This window comes from Lissotriton vulgaris, chromosome 5, assembly GCF_964263255.1.
Source record: "Lissotriton vulgaris chromosome 5, aLisVul1.2, whole genome shotgun sequence".
In the NCBI taxonomy this organism is placed as follows: domain Eukaryota; kingdom Metazoa; phylum Chordata; class Amphibia; order Caudata; family Salamandridae; genus Lissotriton; species Lissotriton vulgaris.
In genome coordinates this window covers 595,364,288-595,383,770 of record NC_141693.1, presented here as the reverse complement: position 1 = coordinate 595,383,770, position 19,483 = coordinate 595,364,288, and positions in this window count along the sequence as shown.

Below are 19,483 nucleotides of genomic sequence, written 5' to 3'. Positions count from 1 at the left end.
ATCCGACCTGTGGATAACTGGTTTTTGGAATTAGGGATAGAAGCACACATCATTTTACCTTTGTATAGGGAGCATCTCAGAACAAGCTCTTTCTCTTGTGATGGTGGCTTTATGAGCTTGACCCATCTAAATGGTGGAGAGATTTCTTAGGAAGACTCTGGACTGACACCTTTCCTTCTGATTCGGAAATGCTTACTTACTAACATAGGGATGTCACCTTAGTGATAGAGTAGGGGTAGATTTAAATGCTCTTCATTCACCAACCCTCGATGCATGGAAATCCGGACTCTTGCTTCTTGATTGTCTTTATCCTCCTTCTGGGCCAGCTTTAGCACTGGTGACGCACTGTGCAACAATCATTTTTGACACCCCCAGACCCCATGACTGCCTCCTCAGATTTGCTCATACCACCAGGCAAAAGTGTCCCTCATCTCTCCAATCATGGTATTACTCAAAAAGACACCCCCACTGAGGTTAGTGCCATCCTCCACTGGTCAGCGCCCTGTGCAGCCGCACCGGTCTCACTGCCCTAAAGCTGGCCCTGTCCTACTTCTCGAACACATAGTTCTGCTTATGTTGCACTGTCAGAATTGGTGTGCAGATTCAGTTTTATGCTGTTTCCGTTGTATCTCTATACTCTTGTGTTGAGGGTGTCTATGTACAGTTATTTTTGTATTTGTAATAAATCTAACTAACCTTTCTTAGGGCCTCATTAGGATGGCGGTAAATCCGCATCCTCCGGGCCGGCGGAAGCTACCGCCGGCCCGGAGGATGCGGATTCACCGCCGCGGCCACATAAAACACCCACCGCCAGATTAGGATGGCGATGGGATTGCGGTGAGACCAGCGGCAGACAGCAGGTCTGTCCACCGCTGATCCGCAGATTTTGGAGGGCTATTTGGTGGCGGTGTCTGCAAGACACCGTCAGCCAAATTAGGAAGCATGTGTAGACATGCTTTTCCGCTGCAGGTTTTCTGCCGTGGAAAAGCATGTGGACTTTTGCTTCTGGGGGGCCCTTAGGGGCCCAAGGGTGAAGAGGGGTGGGGGTGCAATTGGGGGGTACCTGTGGTACCCCCCTGCATTTGCATGCACAAAGCGGCAGGCACCGCGCAGTGCCTGCCGCTTTGTGCATGTAAATGCAATGCATGCATTTTTAACATTGCGGCGGGCCCCGCTTGAAGCAGAACCCGCCGCAATGTTAAGGATACGGGATTACATCCTAATTTGCATGGAGGGACCGCCACTGCCCATGCGGACGGTCCCTCTACCTCGGGGGTGGCGGACGGACGCAGGTCCGTCCGCCATCCCAATGACCTCCTTAATTTTCCTTTGGTTATTATGTATCAGGAAGGGATATTTCTAAATTGATTGTGCTAATAATGATTTTCTCCCCTTCATACTTTCATGCTGCTTAAAAGACTCATCAAACTGTCTCTAGAAAAGTTCCAGAACAAATCGAAACAGTCCTTTCAAAAGTTATCTTTCAATAAAATAATAATTTAGACCAGAGTTTTTTGTTGAGTGTATCCATCTGAGGCACTTTGCAATTTATATGTTAAATTTAGATTGGGCAGACTCCCTAACTGTCTCTTTGTGGACGGTTAACGAAGACTCTATGAGCAGAGAGTTCTTTAACTACAAACACGAGGGTCATGACTCGAAAATGCACTTTCTGCAGAAAGACTAATGCTTTGCGTCGCAAAGGGTAAGCTACCCTTTTAAACTAATTCTCTCTAACATTACGTACTAATGAATTGGCTCTTTGCTACAGACAGATACTTCAAATTATGTCTGTGTCAAGTTAAGGGGCAGCATGGTGCAATGTGAGAAAGCAGTAATGTGACTGATTTCTGAGTAATTGAGTTGTATAACCTATTGATGTTATCACAGTGTTAATGTTTGGATTTAATAGTCAGATTTTTGAGTTTTGTGTTAAATTTGTTATTTTTTAATTCATTTCAAGAAGATTTTTTATCTTATTTTATTATTTATTTGTTATGACATGCTGAAAAATTAAAAATAATGAGAATGAAACATTTATTTAGTTTCGTAAAGACAATAGATATGTAAGCTATACTAAAAGTTAAAGGGAGGTGTGTTGTTATACTACCAGAAGAACATGGATGATAGGTCAGGGTCTTAGGAGATTGCCTTAAACTTTTGGGGCAGCTCCTGTGCCTGGATGGGGTTACACTGGGCGTATGAGGCTCGGTTGTGCCAACGGTTGTTGGTGGTGGGTACTGGAAGCTGGCTGTCTGTACTGCAGCATTCTGTACCATACATCATTAGCTTTCATCATCCTGTCAGGACCTGAAGTGCCTAATGCAGCTACGGGTCATAATCCCAATAATGGAATTGTTGATAGCTGATGGATGGGTCACTGACACATCTTGGTGGCATTATAGGTAAAATAGGTATTTAGGGGCTACATGTGGGTAAAGTACATTTACAGATTCTAAAATACAGAATTTTACTGATTCGGTATTTGAGAATCGGTAAATGCTATGTAGGAAAAAAATCGGTAAATATTACCGAATTGCTAAGATTCGGTATTTACCGAATCGGTATTTACCGATTCGGTAATTCACATTCATTCCTATGGGCCTGGACGCCCGTAGGAATAAATGTGAATAGATTCGGTATTTACCGATTCTGTAAATTGGCACCTACATCACAAAAACCTAATTCCGGTCGGTAACGGATAAAATTCGGTAAATTCGGCAATTACCGACCTGAATTAGGCTTCCTACATCTGGCCCTTAGGCCTAGATGTAGGTAATTTTATTTTACCACTTCTTAAATACCGAATTTTACTGATTCGGTATTTAAGAAGTGGTAAAATAGAGGGGGGGGGGGTGTAGGTATTACAGAATCGGTAAATACCGAATCGTTAAGATTCTGTATTTACCGATTCTGTAAATACCGAATCGGTATTGCCTATTTATTCCTATGGGCCTTGAAGCCCATAGGAATCAATGAGCATTACCGAATCGGTATTTACCGATTCGGTAAATACCGATTCCAGCAAGGGTGCAGGGGGTGTCACTTTGACATCCTCTAGCACCCCAAATACAGGCATGTGTGCCATGTGGCACACAGACATGCCCTAAGGGCATGCCTGTGTGTCACATTGCACAGGTGCGCATGCAGAGATGTGCATGCACACCTGAATTCGGTATTTTACCACACAATAGGATTGTGTGGTAAAATACCGACTCTTAAGGGCCTGTGGCACTCTTAGGAGTTTCACCTGCATATGGATTTACCGATTCGGTAAATATACCGATTCGGTATTTTACAGAATCGGTATATTTACCGAATCGGTAAAATTACCGATTCTTAAAATAACATGCCCCCACATCTGAAAACCCTAATACCGGTCGGAAACGGGCGAAATCGGCCGTTTCCGACCGGTATTAGGGCTCCTACATCTGGCCCCTAGTTTCTTCTGTAACTGTTATGTCTTTTTATCAACCTTATACTTATTGCATGGTTCTTAATTTCAGTGAAGTCATTTCCTGCGATGCCATAGATAGAGCAACAAGTGGGGCAAAGATTATTTGAATTTCATTAGAGTCAAAGGGGGTGTTATGTCACTTGCACTACCCCAGACATTTTGATGAATCAACGCCCATGCTTTCATCATAGTTTCTGCTTTATTTTTTCAAAGCAGTGTTGAAATACAATACTGAATAACCCATTCTGAGGAAACATTAATATCTTCATTATTGCGCTACTCCCTTTCAGATAGATCCCTCAACTCATAAGCCAAAAACGGGGCCTGACCGTTGTTAGACCTGAAATTGACACTTTCTGCAATGGTGTACAACATTTTCGCCACCTGTGCTACTGGCATTTTGCCAGCGCTCCTCTTGCTTGCAGTGTAGTCCATCAATCCTAGTATGGCACGTTTTGAATGTCCCATCCATGCATAAAAGACATAGGGGCATATTATCAAGGGGGTTTATCTCCGCTTTTTTGGCTTTAAAAGCCAAGAAAGTGGAGATAAAATTATCTCCCTATTACCAAGCTGTCGCTAACACCAGTTAGTGACAGCTAATAGGAGATAGCGACCATCTTGGGCCCCGCTTTGCATGTCAGTGATATTTATCACTAATGACATGCAAAGTGGGCGTGCCAAGATGTTAGTGACTGGAAACAGTCGCTAACATCGCTATCTCCTATTACCAACTTTTGGAGATATTCGCTCTAAGCGCGAATATCTCCAAAAGCTAACACCTGCCCTGAGCAGTTCTTAGCCATGTTATCCAATGGGAGGTGGATAACATGGCTAAGAGCATTTGCTCGATAATGCATGAATATCGCTGACTTTTCAGCGATATTCATGCATTGCGGCCGTTTTTTATCGCATTTGCGATAAACCTTGCTAATAGCAAGGTTTATCTGCGATAAAAATCGCCGATGTGCGGCGATAATGTTTGTCTCTAAACAAGTTAGAGACAAAAATTATCGCTAGTTGTTGGTAATATGCCCCATAAGCACCAGATAATTACCACCGAACTCCCTTACCAGTTCAGATCTATGAAATGTAACAAGCTGCGTGCTGATCAAGAGCCTTGCAACGCTTTCCACAATAACACCCCGGTGTTTTGAAATTAAAATCCACAGGAAATCTTATTGTAAAAGTGGCTTTTAAAAAGACAACAAAGGTCTGTTATCCATTCATCCCCCACAACTGTGCCTCGCGGTCGCTTTATTCAGTTCCACGCTCTTTTTCTCATTGCAGCTCGCAGTTCTCACTTAAAAATGGACACAGGAGTGCTGAGAAAAACATACCAATCTCGTAGCTCTTTTGGGGTGTGTTATGAATTATATATAGGAGGCTTCTGGTCCTGGGAAGCAGAATGAATCCATAACGGCGTTTGATGAGTCAGAGAGTATTAAAACAGACTGAAATATCCGAGCGAATGCTCAGGGCTGTGGATTAATCCAACGACATCGTGTAGCAATTTATTGACACGGACTACTGTAGAAACTAACGCTGGTCACTTCGTTTTCTGTAAAGAAGTAGACAGGTCCAAACTGTGAGTGACTAGTGTCTGTTTGCGGGTTGGGAGGTAACCAAATGATTCTCTAATACCAACCAATTCTAAATGGTGCCTTATATCTGTTCTTGAGTCTTTAGATATGTGGTCAACCTCAACGTGTTTAGAGTATGTGATAATTCTGAGCGGCAAAATCAGTCCTTGCTTGAATTGAAAACATCAAAGTGTCATTATCACAAAAGACGCTGATAACCATGCATAGCTTGAAACTGAAACAAAAATGAGGCACTGAAGGAAAAATAGATTTAGCTAATGTCAAACAGTTTTATTTAACGGAGTCATGACTTAAGCATGACTTCCAACAAACTATACATGCTGAGTTTATCAGCTCTGACAAGAGATCGGAATGAGCACCAGTTCATGGATTTATGAAGAATGTTTGCTTGCATGCAATGAAATGTGCATAAGATATGTGTAGTAAAGAAGAATCTTGAGACAGGAAAAGGTAAGAACTGTCTTGATTCTGTCACCCACTCTCCACAACTCCAGAGAGAGATGCCAACATTCTGAGGCAGACTCTGGAGGAACCTATCAACGGGAAAGGGTGAAGGGGGTGGGGGGGGGGGTGGAATATACCATATTGATATGTAAACACAGGAGGAAGATTACAACACATTTCCCTTCGCTAATGTTTGACATAACAGATGATGACAGTAGTAGTCGTGGAACAGAATACCGTCCTGGAAATCTGCAAAACAGGGAAGGGAAAAAAGGAAGAGGGGAAAACAAAGCATCCACCGCTATAATCACAGTGGAAATACAGTGACGTAACGAACAACCCAACAATCAAAAGGATAGCAATAGATCATATGTCACCAAAGTATAATTTTATCTCAAATGGTTCCTAAACAAGATGACCAGAACATATACCTGGAAGCATATCCTTTACATTATGCAGCAAAGCCAACCCACCCTACAAAAGTGATGCGGCAGATGCAAGATCTAAATCCCACGCCTGAGACACACTTGATCTATATTATTAGGGTCAAGCATTATTCCAAGCTCTTTTAAATGATTCCAGCCTAATAGGTTTGACCCCTCTTTTACAATATAAACCAAACCACTTGTGGACCTTCCTCTGAATTCTATATCCATTTCTATCATGCCCTCCAGGTGTATGGGTTCCCCAGCATAACTAGTGGGCAATATGTCAGGTTTTACTACCATTAGCCTAGAACTCTTAAACAGATCATTCATCTCATGTAGATTAATTAACGTAAATGGAGAACAAGAATCTGCTTTCAACTATCACATGGTTTTTGTTCAGGAAAATGGTACATTTAGGATACGGATGTTGCAAAGTACTACTCTTAGAAGTTTCCACATCCATGTTTCTCACTTGAAACACATACCTGGGAGAGTGTTCCTCTACATTGCTAACCAGTTTAACTTGGTTATTCTCTCCCTCCCTGCACACTCTTGCAAAGTGTCCCTTCCGATTGCATTTCATACATGTAGCATTGCGGGCAGTACAATGAACATTATTCGCAAGGTGGTTACTGCTGCCACACCTAAAACACTTTAACCCTTCGTTGATGCTCAAAGGTTTTTCTGTCTTGACTTCTCTTGCTTTGACTTACAAAATCTCGCTATCACAGATGTCATCCTGATGCCCTCCAGCATTAACTACGCTACATACCGGTTCTTTGGGAGGGTACATCTCTAAAATGCACTTAGCAGTGTGTTCAACGAATTGTGCCATGCTAACGGCTTATCTCAAAGATGGGTTTTTTGATAGAAGTTTCTCTCTTATGCGGGGATTATGGGTATACCTTCCTATCTGATCCCTGATTAGGGAATTGTTAAGTTCCCCAAATTCACATAATTGGGTTAGGCCTCTAAGAGCCGCAATGTAATTGCTAACTGACTCATGTTTACCCTGCACACGAGTAAAGAACTTATGTCTTTCTAGGACGACATTTACTTTCTCTCCAAAGTGAATTTCCAACTTCATAAGAATGATTTTGAAAACATCCAAATCAACCTCATCATCTTCTAGCTTGGGATCAGGTAGGGTATCCTATATCTTTCTACCTTGTACACCAAGGTTGTGCAACAGAACATGTTGTTTTCGAACAGCAGAGCATTTTCCCTCCCCAATATCAATGAGGTAGGAATCAAACAGGTTAATCCAATCCTTCCAGTGGATTTCTGGATCCCCAATATCCTTTAAAAAAGAGGGTGGATGACTCATGGATGAAGCAGCCATGGGGACAATACGGGGAAGCGGTACTCAAACACTAGGAAGGAAATGGAGGTAAAAAGTGAGCGCTCCCACTATGTATTAACCAAGGGATAAAGTGGCATATAAAGTTGAAGTTCCTACCACGTCTCACTCATACAGGTAACATATAAGAATAATCTCTTCGCTGAAAGGGAGGTCCTTTGTAGTGAAGTAAAAGAGACACTTTTTACATACTAACTTCACTTAAACTGAATCTGTTTAAATTACTAGAGTAACCACTTAAATAATAGCTGAATAAGGTTATACAGACTGTACTATAACATTGCAATATTGACACACCCAGAAACTCAAAACACCTCCCCACAATAAGCTTAAAAAAACTCAGACAAGGTATCTAAAATAGCTGGGGAATATAACACAGAAGAGTAACATAGTAGATAACCCCAGATTCATGAGCCACTCTGCAAGAAATCACAGGTTAAATGACCTTACGTCAGCATACTATGTGTACTACGGATAGTATGAGTACAGAAAAGGCAAATACCAAACTTGTTGTAGGAAGATACAAAATGAAAGGTGAGAGAATCTCCCCCCAAAAAATAATAGGGAATTACTGGGGAGGGCAGGAGGTATCTAAATCAAGCAATTACAATGGAATTAGAGAAAGGTGTGCGTATCACCGTTGACACACACACACATCTTAGGTACTGAGTCCAGGGAAAACGCTGTTGCAGTCTTGTAAATAAATATCTTACTTGTGTCCCACACGCTGGTAAATAGAAGAACTGGGATATACAGTTGGTCAAGCAGGAGATGATCCCGCTAAATATGTACTTCTCTCAGTAGGAATAAAGAAATCAGAAGGCTGCCGGGATTTCCCCACAGAGAAAGTTACAGTGACTGTGGCTGTACGCTGGAGCATGTCTGCTGACAGGAAGCAGAACTGAGGCGGCCAAAAGAGCTGGAGCGCCGGAAACCGGTGTGAGGAAAAAAACTGCGGGGCTCTTCTGAGGAACACTGACGAGAGAGAAGAGTAAGGCGGTACGCTGGGACTGCAGGCGGCCTCTCGACGTCAAAGGGGGCCACGAACTGTGTGGCAGCAATCTTGGTGGGCTGCCAGTCTGGTGTGCGCGAAGAACACACAGCGAAAATCGCTGACACAGAACAGCAACTGAGCGCCTCAGGGGAGTGCGAGGCAGATGGCACCGACCACCAGAACAACTCTCAGCAGCTCACTCTCCCACAGGCACCGAGGCGGCTGACTCGAACTTGAGAGTTGCCATCGGCTACAAGGCATGGCAACAGCGTTGAAGAAGTTTACTTCACCGCAGGACCCAACACTCCATGTACATCAACCTGTGAGGTACACTCACTGAAACAAATACTCTTCAGCTCAAAGAATGCCAAGACTCGCCAACAACAGTCCTCCTTGAAGAGAATAACTCTCAGCTCCACCAAGCCCTTAAATTGAATAAATGAAGGAAATATGGTTGCACTGCTGTATGCTGTACCACTACACCAAACAGCTGACAGGATCCGAATCACTCGTTTTTGCGCAATCAACGTGAACACTTAATGTGCTGTAAAAAGTACCATAACTTCCTCTTGAGCTGACAGCAGGGCACAAATCACACCGCAACTCCTCAGTAAATATCCTTAATAGATTTGCACAGTGTCAAAACGGAAATCTGAATTCACTGTCAGACAAAGGAATGTCTTATTACTTACCGGTAATCTTCATTACCCCGATTAGGGTCCTCCCCGTCCCAGTCCTAACAACGTGAGGCAGTCCTGCCTCCACCCAGCCAATCACAACGCCAGTATTTCAATAATACATAAGCCCCGCCCACCTACCGCCATGCCTGTTATCAACAAGACTCCGACACAAACACAGCGGGAGGGTGGGAGGGAAGAGTACTGGGACCGGGAGGACCCTAATCGGGGTAATGAAGATTACCGGTAAGTAATAAGACATTACCCCCTCATGGGTCCTCCCCGTCCCAGTCCTAACAACGTGAGGAACTAACAAGCAGAGAACCAATAAAGAAAACACGCAGGACACCAGGGATCCATGCAGAGTACAAAACTTTAATCAATAAAAGATTAATGAACAACAGCGTTCAAGACGCCAACAGAAAAACTGTCAGCAGAGGCATGTAAAACATCAAGCCGATAATGTCGCACAAACGTGTGATGAGACTGCCAGGTGGCCGCCCTACAAATCTCCTGGATAGAGACCCCCGCCGCCTCAGCCCAGGAAGCAGACACAGAACGCGTCGACCGACCCTGTACATGAGACGGAGGAGGCAAATCCAAAGACTTGTAAGATTGACAGACTGCCAAACGGACCCACCGACTGATCGTGGAAGTGGAAACCTTCTTCCCTTTAGCTACACCCCCACAGGAGACAAACAGGGCAGGAGAACTCCGGAACCCCAGGGAACGTTGGACGTAAATCTGAAGAGCCCTGCGAACATCCAAAGAAGGGGGAACAAGGGAATCCCCATCAGCAGGCAAATCAGGAAGAATCACCTCCTGCTGCAAATGAAAACTCGAAGAAACCTTAGGCAGAAAAGCCGGATCAAGCCGCAAAACCACCCGATCCGGGAGGAACTGCAAATAGGGAAACGAAACAAGCAAGGCACCCAACTCACCCAACCTGCGAGCAGAGGTAATGGCCAACAGGAAAGCCACCTTAGCGGACAGCCACAACAAATCCGCCTCCATCAAAGGCTCAAAAGGGGGCAACTGCAGACCACGCAATACAGTAGGCAAATCCCAAGAAGGAATGAGTACAGGAGAAACCGGCCGACGAAGCCGAAAGCTCCGAAGAAGCCGACTAACCAAAGGAGCAACACCCTCCAAGGAGGCCCCAGGACCCCGACAAGCACGAACCGCCGCCCATTGAGCAGACAACGTGGAAGGGGAAAGGCCTTTCAAAAAACCATCCCGGAGAAACTCCAACACAGAAGTAGGAACCCCAAGTACAGGATCCACCCCATGAGAAGAACACCAAGAAACAAAAGAACCCCAATGGCGGCCATAGCACTTAAGGGTCGAAGTTCGCAGAGACAACTGGATGTCACGAGCCACCACTGACGAACAACCCAAAGACTCCAAAGTCAACCGCTCAAGAGCCAAGCCGTCAGCTGCAAACGACAAAGACAAGGCAGAGACAGGAGTGGAAACTGAAGAGGAGATGGACACAAAGGAAGCCGGACAAACCGACCCTCCGCCAGCTTCAGCAGGAGAGGAAACCAAATGCGGCGAGGCCAGAAAGGAGCAATCAACAGGACAGAAACCTTCTCCCTCCGAATCTTCTGCAGCACCCTCGGGAGGAGGGGAATGGGAGGGAAAGCATACGGAAGGCCCGAAGGCCAGGGAATCGAAAGAGCATCCACCGCCCAAGCCTGAGGACACAGCACCTCCGAACAAAACCGGGGCAGGAGAGAGTTGTGAGGGGACGCAAAAAGATCGATCCAAGGAGTCCCGAACCGAAGGCAAAGGGACAGGAACAGAGGAAGAGAGAGATGGTACAGAACAGAAGATGGAAGGTCGCGGCTCAAAGCGTCCGCATGAAAATTCAACCGTCCCGGAATGTACACCGCCCTCAAGGCCAACAGATGAGATTCCGCCCAAGCACAAATCATGGAGGCCAACATGTTCAGAGACGCGCACCTGGTCCCCCCCTGGCGGTTCAAGTAACAACGAGCCACCTGTTTGTCGGTACGAACTAACAGATTCGCCCCCAGGAGATGAACTTGAAAGAACTGCACCGCCTCCCAGACTGCCGCCAACTCCCGCCAGTTCGAGGAACGGGTGCAGGCACCCCGAGACCACCGACCCTTGGCTTTCAAGGACCCCAAAGTGGCCCCCCAACCCCAGAGACTGGCATCCGTCGTCAACAAAAGGGGAGGAGGAAGACAAAACCGCACCCCCTTCTCCAGGTTGGGAGTGCAAAGCCACCAGTCAAAGTCCTGAATCAGAGCAGGAGAGAGAGGAATCAGAGTCTCGTAATCCGCCCGGGAGGGGTCCCACCGAGCCAACAGATGAGTCCCCAAGGGCTTGAGATGGAGGCGAGCCCAAGGAACCACAGCAGTGGTCGCAGCCATCAACCCCTGGACCCGCAACCAAACACGAGCCGGGGCAGAGGGACGACTCAACAGATCCCGCAGCAGAGACTGTAAGGAAAGGATCCGAACAGGAGGGAGAAACACCGCCCCCAGAGAGGTGTCGAACAGACCCCGATGAACTGAAGTCTCTGAACAGGAACCAGATGAGACTTGGCCAAATTCACCTTGAAACCCAGCTCCTTGAACAGGGACAATGTAGCCTCCACCGCCAGAAGAGCCTGAGGGAAGGAGGAAGCAGAGACCAAACAATCATCAATATAGGGAAACACGGAGAAACCCCGATGTTGCAAAACCCCCACAGCAGGAGCCAATACCTTGGTAAAAGTCCTGGGAGCAGTGGAGAGGCCGAATGGCAGAACCCGAAACTGGAAATACATCCCCTGGACCACAAACCTCAGGAACCGCTGACTGGCAGGATGGACCGGAACGTGAAAATAGGCGTCCTCCAAGTCCAGGGAAGCCAAAAAATCTCCCTCTTGGATGAGGGGAATGATGGACTGCAACATGACCATCCGAAAATGATCCAACCGCACCAACTTGTTCAGGGAACGGAGATTCAATATGGGGCGGAAGGAACCATCGGGTTTTGGAACCAGAAACAGATGGGAATAGAACCCCAGGCCCACTTCCTCCACCGGAACCGGCACCACCGCCCCTTTCCGGAACAGCATGGTGACGCCGGACAACATGGCAGACCGCCGCACGGGGTCTCTTGACAACGGGTTAACCAGAAGACAATCCAGAGGGGGAGGGCATTGGAAGGGAATCCGGTAACCCCCCTGATGATATCCAAGACCCATTGATCGGAGATCAGAGCTGACCAACGGTCCAGAAACAAATGGAGACGAGCCCCCACAGAGGCATAGTCACTTTTGTCCAGCACCAGAGGGAGGCTGTGGCAGCTGCTGCTGCTGTTGCTGCTGAGGCCGGGATTTATACTGGAACGCGGCCCCCCGACCACGGGCCCGACCACGAAAGGGCTGAGAGGACCAAACCCCCTGAAACCCCTGCTTCTGGAAAAAAGACCTTTTCTTAGGAGCAGGCTGAAAAGGCTTCAACAACTTCTTCTCCTCCGCAGAGCGCTGCACCATCGAATTCAAGGCATCCCCAAAGAGACGAGGACCCTCAAAAGGCAGTTTATGGACCAAAGACTTCTGAGCAGCATCAAGACGCCATGGCTTTGTCCACAGAGACCTCCTCCGAGCCACCACCGCCCCAGCAGCCGAGGAGAAAGCCCACAAGGAATCAAAAGTGACATCTGACAGGAATTGCGCCAAAACCTCCATTTGAGCCAACACAGGAGTAGGGTCCCCATGATCCTGAAGACAGTCAAACAGCCTCTCGAAATCCTTGAGCAGGACCTGAGACGCATAGGCCGCATAAGTGCTAGCACGCACCCCAAAGTGAGAAGCGGCGTCAGAACGCTTGAGAGCAGATTCCACCTTACGCTCCACCGGATCAGACAGGGAAGCCTCCTCCGAAGACAAAGAGGAAGAGGAGGAAGCCATAGAAGACAAAAGAGAATTAACCTTCGGAATTGCAGGAAACTGGGAATCAAAGTCCGCCAGGCGATATCGCTTCCCCAGGAATCGTGGAATACCCTGCTTATCCACCTCCAGCCACTCCTTAGTGAGGATATCCTTCAGGACATCATGGAAGGGGAGGTCATCCACCACAGAGGAACTATACTGAGCGTAAAATCCATCTTCAGACAGGGATTTAGGGTCAAACCCAAGCACCTCTCGAATATGCACCAGCATGTCCGAAAAAACCTTGCCCTGGATGTACTTTCCCTTAGGGGAATTGTCCAGTTCTTCCTCATCATCCTTAGCCCGCTCAGCCGCAGGCACCAGCAGCGCAGACTGGACCGCAGAATCAATCAAGTCCCTTAAATCAGCCCTAGAAATCTGCAAGACGTCGTCCTCCAGCAGATCCTGAATATTATGCTGCTTGGAAACAGCCTTAGCCGGCACAGGAGAAGAAGGCCCCTCACTCATGGTGACAAAACCCAGAAGTTACCAAACAGGAAATCACCACAACACAGGAAGTGCCCAGCAACCTCCAATAAATACTGCCCCCAATCAACCAATCACGCAAAGGTGTGTAGGAGTATGAAAATAAAAAGAGGGCAGCCCTGATGTCTCCACCCACAGCCACAGGTCAAAAAGAGAATGGCCGCGGGGGCCAGACGCTGCGACAGTGCAGCAGCGCCGGAACGACCCGAGGCCAGGATACCATTAAAACTCTCCGCCCCAGCCCAGCACATGAGCGGGGAGCACACCTGACCCCAGAACAGGAGCACGGCCGACCGGAAAACCGGACCGGCCGAGCCGTGCATTACAAGAAATACAACAGTATTAAATAAAACACACAAGAAAAAACTCACGGAACCGCCACCAAAGGAAACTGGATCCAGGGACCGGAACCGGGAGCACCAGCGTTCCGACAGCCGTCGGAGCAGAAAAAAAACAGGCATGGCGGTAGGTGGGCGGGGCTTATGTATTATTGAAATACTGGCGTTGTGATTGGCTGGGTGGAGGCAGGACTGCCTCACGTTGTTAGGACTGGGACGGGGAGGACCCATGAGGGGGTAATGTCGTACCAGCTTGGCACCCCGAGAATGGATGAATATGGTGTAGATGGACCAGCACCATTCGCACTCACGCTTCCGATGACTCCAGGGCAGCTGATGTCCGACACTGAGTCCTTCACTTGAAATCACGCTTGTGGCAGCTTGGTATTAGCTTGACCAAGGTACATGGCACCGATGACTATGCACATGTAAATCGCTTCTCACCAAGATGTAAATTTACTCGCAAAACAAGTCCAATACAGCCTTGAACTGTAGCAGATGGAGAGAGTACAGAAAGGGGAGGTGACAGCTTGGCCCCCTGCACCAGTTTAGTCGCCAGTGGAGTAAAGAAGAATCTTGAGACAGGAAAAGGTAAGCACTGTCTTTATTCTGTCACCCACTCTCCACAACTCCAGAGAGAGATGCCAACATTCTGAGGCAGACTCTGGAGGAACCTACCAACGGGGAAGGGTGAATTGGGAGGTGTGGAATGTACCATATTGATATGTAAACACAGGAGGAAGATTACAACAATACGGTTCATATTAACAACGTGTGCGTTGGAGGGGCGTGGTCTGGCCACAAACAAAGATGGCCTCCTGACCTGTGAGCTCCGCTGTGAGGGGGGCCTCAGACAGAGACGGAGACCATTTACGCATGGCTTGAGGAGAGATCTTAGCAGGGCTCTCAAGCCAGGGAAAAAGATATGCTGACTATTTGAAGTGCTGATGACATGGTTAATAAGCAACGGGAGCTCCGTGTTATGTGAGACTTTAGGGCTGAGGTAATTACTCCAGTCACGGCTCTCGAGTTCCGAAGATTACCGCCCTCAGCATTCCATTGCCTCCAGCTGAGTCCCTGGCTTCCCTGTGATGCGTGCACTTTCACATGTGTGCCAGAATGCATTCCTCAACAAGGATAGAGCTACTTCTTGACGGTTACTTTAATTCTGAAGCCTGAATTCCACAGAGGAGTCAGAATAGCCCGTGCACACAGTTCTGAGGTGGCGAGTGTTAAGCAGCTGCGCAAACCTTTGACAATTAAAGTGCGATGCCGTCTCTGAAGAGAAGTAATTTTCTACTGTTTTAAATAGTTCACCTTTATTTTCCCTTCTGACTAACTCGCCAAACTCCCTGTCCTCTCCCACGCAGTTGAGCTTGAATTTTTAATGAAGTGGATATATTAAAACTTTACTTTTGCTGGCAAAATTCATAGTACCCTTTGGGATGACTGAACAGCAAGCAACGGACATTATGGCATAATTTAAATATGCGGCTGTATTATTACTATTCCACACTTTAGCTCTCAAATTTGACCAGATTATTGAGGTGCCCAGGAGAGAAATGTTTTGATTACATACACAGTCATTGTTTGAAAGGCCGCTTCAATTTAAGAGACGTTAATACTGTCTTCAAGGCTCCTCAAAGAGAATTGTTATAAGCACCTGTCGTCATCCCTTCTGATCTCTCTAAAATCCTCAACATTTTCAGAATTATAACCTGTAATCTGGCAAAGTGTTCAGAAGGAAAATACTAAGAATACAATTGAAATTTTGAGAGACTGCCACGTCAAAATAATAAATTACAAGTGAAAAGTATAAATCAAACCTCCATTGAGTAAATAGCAGAGTGGAAATCTCTAATATCTGAAATGGAAGATGTGAGATAAACCATTGAAACTATTTTGTCAGAGAAAGAGATTGTCAAGAATATAATATACCTGCCAGAAATTCACACTAACAACTAAAATATTCAATATAATTTTCTAAAGTGGATCATTTCTCAGTTTTTTTTTTTAAATTTTTTTTTTGGAAAACCTTTATTTATAAATGCACAATACACAGCGTCTGCCTACAACCGCACGGGGCCGGCCGCTATGACATTTCTCAGTTTTGTTGTTGCTTTGCCTCTCTGCATTAACCTATTGATCCAACACATTACCACATGACTTCTCTAAAACAAAAAGGGGTCGAATGTCTACTGCCAAGCACGGAAGTGAAACTTCTAAACAATCACTTTTTGCGGATGTACTCAAACAGTCTACAAAATGTACCCCTTCTACAACAGAAGGCTCGTCACTCAAGGATAAACTATGGACGTATACTGCAAGAAATTTCTGCTGTCAGCCAATGACTGGAAGGAATGGATATATACTCCTTAGCAGCAGAAGCCAAATCAATATGAGCAGATATTGCTGGCTTTCATGCAAAAGCAGAAGGGCTTGATCAGAGACTAACAGTTGTGGAAGAGCATCTAGAATTAGTACAGCAGAGACCAAGAGCTGCTACTTCTTTGTAGTATACTGATTGACTTAGAAGATCGAAACAGGAGGGATAATGTTCATTTGTTCAGAAATAATTGAAGGTTCGAACGCTAGAGTATTCCTCCGCAGTGTTGTTCCAAACTTAGTGGGCATTGCTTTGATCCTCCACTTGAATTACAGCGTGCACATCGTATTGGCCCACTGCATAAAGATTCTGCATCACATCCATAACCTCTTAATGCTTGTATCTTAAGACATGAGCAGACAAGGCAACTATTAGTTTATGCATGCACTCATTCACTGATGATAGCCATGAAATTCGACTGGCAGCCGACTTTTCCAGAGAAACTAATTTATTTATTTATTTATTTATTTTATGTATTTGTATGGCGCTCAGCTACCCAACAAGGGTTTCCCGGCGCTTATGACATATGGATGGTCAAGGAAAATACTGTATTAATAGTTTAACACAGTTGTTTCTGAAACAACCAGGTTTTTACGTGTTTCCGGAATTTTGTGTAGCTGTCCTCTTTCCGGATATAAAGGGGGAGTGAGTTCCATAATACCGGTCCTCTAACAGAAAAGGATTTCCCACCGGATCTTTGTAGTTTGAAACGGGGGACGACAAAATTCGAGGCCGTTTGAGAGCTAAGACTTCTTTGTGGCAGGTAGGGAGAGGCTAAGGCTTGTAGGTAGGAGGGTGCCGTTTGGTTTTTGATTTTAAACATGTAGCTCAATGTTTTGAAGTTTATCCGATGTTCAACCCTGAGCCAGTGCAATTCGTTCAGATGTTTTGAAACGCTTTCGGACTTTTTAATCCTACACAGGAGTCTTGCAGCAGCGTTTTGAATTAGTTGGAGTCGCTTGATTACTGCTAAATTGGAACCAAGGTAGAGGACATTTCCGTAGTCAATACGTGAAGTTATTAAAGCGTTGACCACAGTTTTTTGCGTGTCTAGGGGCAGCATCCAGATGATTTTTTTTAGCCACTTGATTATGGTGAAACAGAGTCCAGTGACTTTGTTTGCCTGCTGTTTCATAGACAGGGTATTGTCCAGGATGACCCCTAGGTTTCTTACCTGGGAGGCTGGCGGGGGAATGTTGCCCAGCTCAGGCGGCCAGTGGAGAGGGGTCCAGAGCTCCTTATTTCTTCCCAGTAGAAGAACCTCCGTTTTGTCTCCATTTAGTTTCAACTGGTTGGTGGTCATCGAGTTGAAAATCTCTTGGAGGCCATATTTCAGTAGGGAGGGGGTTAACGTGTTTGCTTCGGAAAGAGAAAAGATAATTTGTGACTCGTCAGCGTAGGTCATCAAGGTCAGTCCTACGTGGTCGGCCAGGTCTGCCAGTGGTCTGAGGTAAAGATTAAAAAACAGTGGGCTTAGGCTGGAGCCTTGTGGAACTCCATGTGGCAGGGGGAAGATGTCTGAACTAGCGATGTTGGATTTGATCTGGAAAGTTCTTCCGGATAGAAAGGACTTGATCCATTTTAGGGCATCGTTACGAATGCCATTTTCTTCTAGGGTAGACAAAAGGGTTTTGTGTGATATGGTGTCAAACGCCGTACTCAAGTCCAGAAGAATGAGTGCGACTGTTTGACCTCCATCCAGGAGTTGGCGAATTTTTTCTGTCACACCTAGTAGAGCGGTCTCTGTGGAGTAGCCTGCTCTGAAGCCTGACTGGGAGGGGTGAAGAAGATTGTTGTCTTCAGAAAAAGAGGTAAGGGCGGAGTGAATGTGCCTTTCCATGAGCTTGGAAAAGGCAGGGAGCAGGGAGATAGGTCGGTAATTGGAGAGAACTGTGGGGTCGGATGACGGTTTCTTCAGTAGTGGGGTCACCACTGCGTGCTTCCAGCAGGAAGGAACAGTGGCGGTTTGAAGGGAAGCATTTAGGATAGCTGTTATGGCAGTCAGGGCTGTAGGTTCAAGCTGTTTTAAGACACTCACAGGGAGGGGGTCACAAGGGGAGCCTGATGTAATGGATTTTAGGGCAGATTGTTAGGAGTTACTGGTTATTGGAGGAAAATTGTCCAAGGTGTTTATTTTGTCAGGTGCCAAGGGCAGGTCCTGGCGAGGGCAGACGCAAAGGGGTCTGGACGCAATATTTGTAATTATGTTTTCAATCTTGTCATTGAAAAATGTCGCAAGGTCCTGACATTGTTTTTTAGTTAGGGGGTGGGCAGCGGCGGCTGTTTGGGCCCCAGTTAGATCCTTTACAGTGTTAAACAACGTCCTGGCTTTGTTTGAAGCATTTTTGATGGAGTTTGCCGCATATAAGGCACGTGCTTTTGCGCAGGAGGAGTGGTAGGCATTTCTCGCCTTATTGTAAGCGATCTTTTTTGCCGGGTCGTAGTCTTTGCGCCATTTTCTTTCAAGCGCTTTGCACTTGGATTTTTCTTCTTTGAGAAGTTCATTGAACCATGGGGCCGGGGGGTGGTGGAATTTTTTATTTGCTGTTTGTAGGGGGAGGCACTGATTGACAGCGGATGCCAGCCACTGATTAGTGGCTACAGCAAACTTTTCCACATTTTGGTCCTGGTGAGGTATGCTAGTGGAAACTAATGATCACAGATAGGCATTCCTTTCAATGGGACCTCAACTACGACAAATGGACATCAAGTATGGTCTCTTCGATCCGGCCCGCTTCCGCATCACCTAAGATGGAATTTCTAAAGATTTTTATGAACCTGATGATCTCAGTCTATGTATAGGCCAATGGAAGCCACAGGATATGGAAATGCAGCATTTTAATCCAGAATTAACTCAACCCACCTCCTCCATTCAAACACTGGGCAATGCACGACGGAATATCAACAATCCTAGACAAAGAGGCAGAGATATTGATAGGTCTATTCGAAGTCATGAAGACAAGGCGTCAGCTCTTCAAACTATATCTACCTTCATTCAAGAGCAATATGGGGATAAATCTCACTCTTAACCAAAAAAGGAAGTGTAGAGGAAGTGATAGAATCACCCTCCTGGTAGATTCATTTAAACAAAGAGATTCTATCAAAAAAAGTGCAAGTGTTATTTTTGAGGTTTTATTATATATATTGAAAGGGAGATTGGCTCTTCATCGGACCAGTGGGATGAAGGCACTATGTGCTTTTAAAATACCCCTCACACACTAAGAATCCCTTAGTGTCATGCTTCATCATGGGGGTCTTCCCGTCCCTCTACGGGGCGGGGCGTGCTACGACCTACGAGCTACGCGGGAGCACTTTAAGTTTGTGGTGAATGATTATGTGTTAGTGCAGTGACAGTGGAGG